This window comes from Pelobates fuscus, chromosome 6, assembly GCF_036172605.1.
Source record: "Pelobates fuscus isolate aPelFus1 chromosome 6, aPelFus1.pri, whole genome shotgun sequence".
NCBI lineage: Eukaryota > Metazoa > Chordata > Amphibia > Anura > Pelobatidae > Pelobates > Pelobates fuscus.
In genome coordinates, this window is record NC_086322.1 from 252,157,718 (window position 1) to 252,163,717 (window position 6,000).

The following is a 6,000-nucleotide window of genomic DNA, read 5'->3' on the forward strand; positions in this document are numbered from 1 at the left end:
GGCAGTTGTCTCAAAATATCAATATTTATTGTAACAGGAAATATGTTCATATAACAATGTGCTGTAATCTTCACAACTGGATGACTCGCTTACACAAAATCTCATCATTAACTTGTTGGGACGAGGTATTTGTCATTTACAGTTTGTGTTTATGACAAGACAGTTTCATGGCTATTTTTGTTACCTGTAACAACTCGCTGGAGTTGTGTTCTGTCCTGGAACTCAGGTGCAGTAACAGCTCTCCCTTACAAGAGATCCTGAGAGTGAGAACAGAATTCTCTTGGTTCGGTGATGGCAAGAGGGGCTTTAATAAAGTAAGAAAGATTTCTCGTGAGCTCCGGTCCGAGCGTTGCCGTGGTAACCCGCTGCAACACTCTTTGCACTTGTGAGACCTCCATCACATGGTCTACAGCAGCAGACCAGAGGATCTCCCCGGGCCAACTGAGCGGAGGGGCCCCGCACCCGGCAGCATATTATTGTTGGGCCCTCGGTCGTAGACCGAGGACCCGATTGATTAGCTTGCCCTAATGCATAGAAAGCTGCCTCTGCTGCATAGATATATGCAGCAGACAAGGTCTGGGCCCCTAATGACAGGGGTGGCAAAATGCTACTCACACCCACCCACTCACCGAGAGGGCAGGGTTTCCACAACCGACAGCATCATGTTATCTCTCTCACATAGCAGCACCATTTACAGGTATATATAAAACCAGCTTGCAAAACCTGCAGATCTATTGCCTGAAGCCTTTGCATATTCTCCCCTTCTTCCCCAGCGTAAACCTTTTGTGGCTGTCCAATCACAGACTTCCCAATGCAGCTTCATGAGAATTGCTGTCTTTTGAGTTAAGCTCAAATTAATTAATCAAACCAGGAAGTAACAGGATCATTTGGAAGAGGAGGGCTGCCTCTTTGGCAATGTTTTAGATATACCACTTATGGAAAAAAATGCATACTTTAAAACATGTATGTTTTCATTGTGAGTACTCTATCAAATAATGCTTTTTAATCCCTTAAGGACACATGACATGTGTGACATGTCATGATTCCCTTTTATTCCAGAAGTTTGGTCCTTAAGGGGTTAAATGTCATTTATTTTTTTTGTAGTTGGGCAGTGGAGGGACCCTATAAAGAAACTAATGCCCAGTTTCCACTGAGCGGTATGGTTCGGGTCGGTACGGTCTGGTGCTCTATTTTGAGTGTTTCCATTATGAAAGTGGCCCATACAACCGAACCAAACCGCACCATTCCTGGGCCCCCTTCAGGTATAGGTCCATAGGAAATGGTACGGTACGGTTAGGGCGGAGCTACAGGCATCACACTATACAATCCATTGATTGGCGGACAGGAGAACTTCAACGCTCACGACAAATAACACGCTTGACATTTGGTCTAAACCCCGCAGACCCTTCCGAACCATACCGACCCGAACCATACCGTTCAGTGGAAATGAGGCATAAGTATGCAATTAGCCGAAACAAAGAGAGAGCTTATATATAAATCTGTTAACAACCTAATCTTAATATTAAGTGCCTGTCTAGCAACTCGAAAGTCCCTAATTCACCCTGAAAGCAACATTTAAAGGGTTTATAAAATTTACTTTCCCCTTATTTATTCAAAATACTCGATTAACGGGGGCGGAGCCTGACTGCCGCGCTGAACAGCCGCATCTACCCGGAGCTCCCGCATGATAACGGACTTAAAGTCTTTAAAATCGGGAAATATCGGAGCTAACCCAGTTTGCAACTCACCAACTGCCCTTGGGCACCCGCGGGAACATAAAGCAAGCAACCGGAATCACTGAGACCCCGGGTGGGGCGACTGGAAGGCGTAGCGGCCTAAGCAGCGGCGTGGATAAGGGGGAAGCGGCCGTTCTCTCGGCCCCACGTCCACACAAACCCAGAGCTTGCAACGGTCACCGACCATCTGGGCCCCCTCCCCCCCGCCGGTGAGGGATATCCCGGCACAAGCAGAGCACTCACCTCTGACATCGGAGACAACAGTCCCCCCGACGGAGCAATCACCCAAGACACAGGCACAAAATGGCGGACGCCAAACTCACTTATGCTGACTCCCCGACATCCCAGGTGCTGGACCCAGATCGCATAGACCGAATCTTTGCAGATTTCTGGACTAAGCTCTACCAACGGATGCATCCTCCCCCGTCCAAGGTGCAAACCACTCCAGCACTCTCGCTGGTGGACGAGGCCCGACACAAAAAGGGATCCGATCAGAGGAAGATGGCTGCCAAAGGCCCTGTGGGCCGTGAGCAGAGGCAAAGCAAATCCCGGAGACGGGGGTTGGTGACCCCCTTGCGGGATCGCCCCCAATGTCAACAGAGTAAAGCACAGAGATGGAGTACCCCCCAAGCTGGTCCCTACCCGAAGAAGCACAGCCCCACAAGCAGAGCAAACACAAGCAGAGTAAACACACCGGCGCCAGAGACCCCAGCCAAAAGGCAGCAGACCGGCAACCGCCACACACCCGCTCGGAGAGCCTCAAAGAGGAGAGCTCAGGTGCCTGTCACACAGCTGCAGAGGGGCCACTACACCATCCCCTACCAGGACTCTGCATGCGGCAATGGGGAAAACAATGGAAGCGCGCAATGCGCTCCAGCTCAAACGGAGACCTGGACCCAGCGGAGGGGGCATCTGCGAAAAGCTGGACTTTGGTTAAGCAGTGGGACTATAGTGGATACACTGGACTTCGGGGTGCCACTCTCCCCCGCATCTGGGAGACTGTGCAAGTTGACCTGCATAGTACAAGCCTGGAAGAGGCCCATACAAGGCGTAGGCTGAAGCACGGGACTCTAGGGGACTTGTTACCATCAATACTCCCCTGCTCACGGAGGGCAACATAACTCCTCGAATGTCATAATGCAGAGGACTACAGGTTCAAACGAGATATGTTTTTTTTTTTTTATAAATTCTTTATTTTGAAAGATTTTGTTGTTTGGGGTTGGGGTACAGAAAAGAAAACTTGGGGATGCATAATTAGTACATGTTTCACAGAGCAGGTATGTTTTAACATGACAATTTATCAAGCTTAACAGTTTTACATGTCTGTAACAGTTTGTTTCATACATTATTTGCAGTGGTTGTTCTTGTTGTTCAAAATACAATACAATTGTTTATAGAGTTAGTTTTTGGGCGTTCATTGGCCCAGTGTTACAGATGTGTTTCGTATCGTCTTTTCCTTGTCTAATGGTTGGGGTGGGGTACAAAAAGAAAAGAAGAAGGGGGGGGGATTGGATATCCTAATATTTTGTCCTTTTGTCTTTGCTCTGATGTCGTATCCTCTTACTGATTTGTGGGTCGGGTTTGTCTGGCATCTGGTGTGTGTGTGAGTTTGTGGGGGATTAGCTTAGGCAATTAGGTTGTAGCACTTCTCTGTAGTGTCTGTGGGTTTTGGAGGGATTGGGTTGGGGGGTGTGAGTCTGATGTTTGCTTATCGTTGCGTCTGTGGTGGGTTTTTGTAGCCTTTTGGAAGGTTGTGCGTGTAGTCGTATGTGGTGACGGTTGATCGTGTGTGTGGGTGTTGGTTCTTGTTGGAGTTTCGTTTCGAGGTGTTTTGAGGTGTCATTGTGTGTCCTGTGGGATGGGTCTTTTTGTGTTGATCTCCCCTGGTTAGTGGGAGGGTGTTTGTTGTGTAGTGGTCCTCCTCGTGAGTCCACTTTCTCTTCCTTTCTTATGTGTGGGCTCGGTGTGAGTGCGCCCTTGGTTAATGTCTTTGCGGTTTCGGGTGTAGGTCTTTATCAATTAAGCGCTCTCCGTAGAGGGGTTTTGTGGGTTTTGTGAGTGGTGGGTTAGGTTGTGTTTTGAAGGTGGTGGTGGGTGTGTGTTTATCGCCAGCGGGTGGGGATTGTTCCCTTCTTATTTCTTATGGCAGGGTTGGGAATTCATAGAACCAGGGGTCCCAGATCTTGTTGTGGTGTTTTGTAGTGTCATGGATTAAAGCGGACATTTCGTCCATTTTTATAGTGTCTTTGATTTTCCGCTTAATTGTGTCCATTGTTGGGGTATCTGGGCTACCCCATTTTTCTGCGATTGCTCTTCTGGTGGCCAGAGCTATTTTGGCGATGAGTTTGTTTTGGGCCCGTGGTGTGTCTGCCAGGGGTTTGGACAGGAGCCATATCCATGGGTCCAGCGGGATGTTAGTGTGCAAGATCTGTGAAACCATAGTAGCAATTTGGTGCCATAGTTGCGCTGTGTGGGGGCATTCCCACCACATGTGAAGGTATGTTCCCTTCTGTCCGCAGCCCTTCCAGCATGAGTCGTTGTCTGACCTGCCCATCTGCTTGAGTCTTAAGGGGGTGAGGTACCACCTCATGAGGGTCTTGTAAGCCTGCTCTTTATGGTTAACGCAAATTGAGATGGTAGCTATAGCTTCCCAAATGTCGGCCCAGTCTGATGGGTCTTCTGCCGGGCCTAAGTCCCTCTCCCAAGCCGACACGTACGTGAGTGCTCCGTCTTTGGTGTGTTGTATTATGTGTGAGTATATCTCTGAGATTTGGCCTTTACGTGCTGGGGTTTGTAGGCATTGTTTTTCAAAGAGTGTCTGCTTTCTGGTCCCTCCCTGAGTTATTGTCGGGGTTTCTAGAAAGCTTTTTATTTGTATGTGGCGAAACATGTCGAAGGTGCGAAAAGGAGTGTTTTGTGGAAGTTCTGCGAATGGAATCGGGCGGCCGTCTTTGTAAAAGTGTTGTAGTCTCGTGAGGTCATTATCTTCGAAGCGGGTAAAGTCTTTGGGCGTCATGCCCGGTGGGAATTGAGTGTTCCGGAGTATGGGGGTTAGCGGGGAAATTTGGGTTGTCAGGCCATGTTTGTGTACGATTTTATCCCATACCTTAATAGTGTTTAGGATTGCGGGTGATGTTTGAGGGAGGGGGGGTCTCGCTGGTTTGGGCAGCCATATATACAAAACGAGATGTTTTTATGCTAACGCTCCCGTTATTTTAGTTTACCATGGGCAGGCTTACTGAGAGTGATTCAAAGTGACCAGCAAAGCTAGTCTCCTAATTGCCCACATTTACTATATCTGTCTCCCTCCATTACTATGCAAGGGCATATTACTTGCATATTGCTTGCATATTTCTCAGAACTCCGCTTCTAGCACTCGAAAATACCAATCATAGATATAACTCGTTAGCAAATGAAACCATTTACTGTTTGTTCATATATTTCACCCTTTCTGTTCTATACCTTTGAATCGTGAAGACTGCAGCGTGACAACATAATTTGAGTTTTCTAGATGTACCTGACTAGCGAGATATAATCAACTAAAACTAAAATGTGTGCATGTTATATAACTGTTATTCCTCTGTTATAACTTGTCTGAAATGCATGGTTTGCCCCGCTATTGTGGCGATGCAAGTTCATTATGTGTAATCTCTGCGCACCAAAAATAAAGAATTTAAAAAAAAATAAAAAATACTCGATTAACAACAAAAACCAAACAAAAAAGGACTAGTGCAGGACTTCCCCTGTGCTTGCTTTGCTAACTATACATTAGTTTATTGGACAGATAGTGTGTGTGATTACAGCTGGCATTCAAACAGGAACAAAAATCCAAATCTATTTTTTTATCAGCTTTATGCTTGGGAAAGGCAAATTTGCATATCCGAGCATTAGCTGGGCTAGCCTTTTTTACGATTCCTGGGTCTTTTAAAAAAAATAAGCATAAAGTCTTTCTTACTTATTCCTCTTTTGGCTCTTTGCATACGGAAGTGGCAGGGAATTTCAATAGAAATTGATACATATGTAAAGGAACTTCCGCATATCATGCAGACTTTCAGGCTCTGCTGTGGGGTACCGTGGGGTAAGAGGTCTCAGGTCGCCGGTCGTGCTCATTTCCCTGCTGGCAACGTATAGAGTAGGTCCTTCTTTTCAAACACTTCAGTTCTCACTCTGATTGGACGACCAAGCTATGGGAGCAGCTGAGGACACCTCTATTATGGGTCAACCCAATGAGAAGGGGCTTAGTTGGACAGAGGTATAGTTAGGG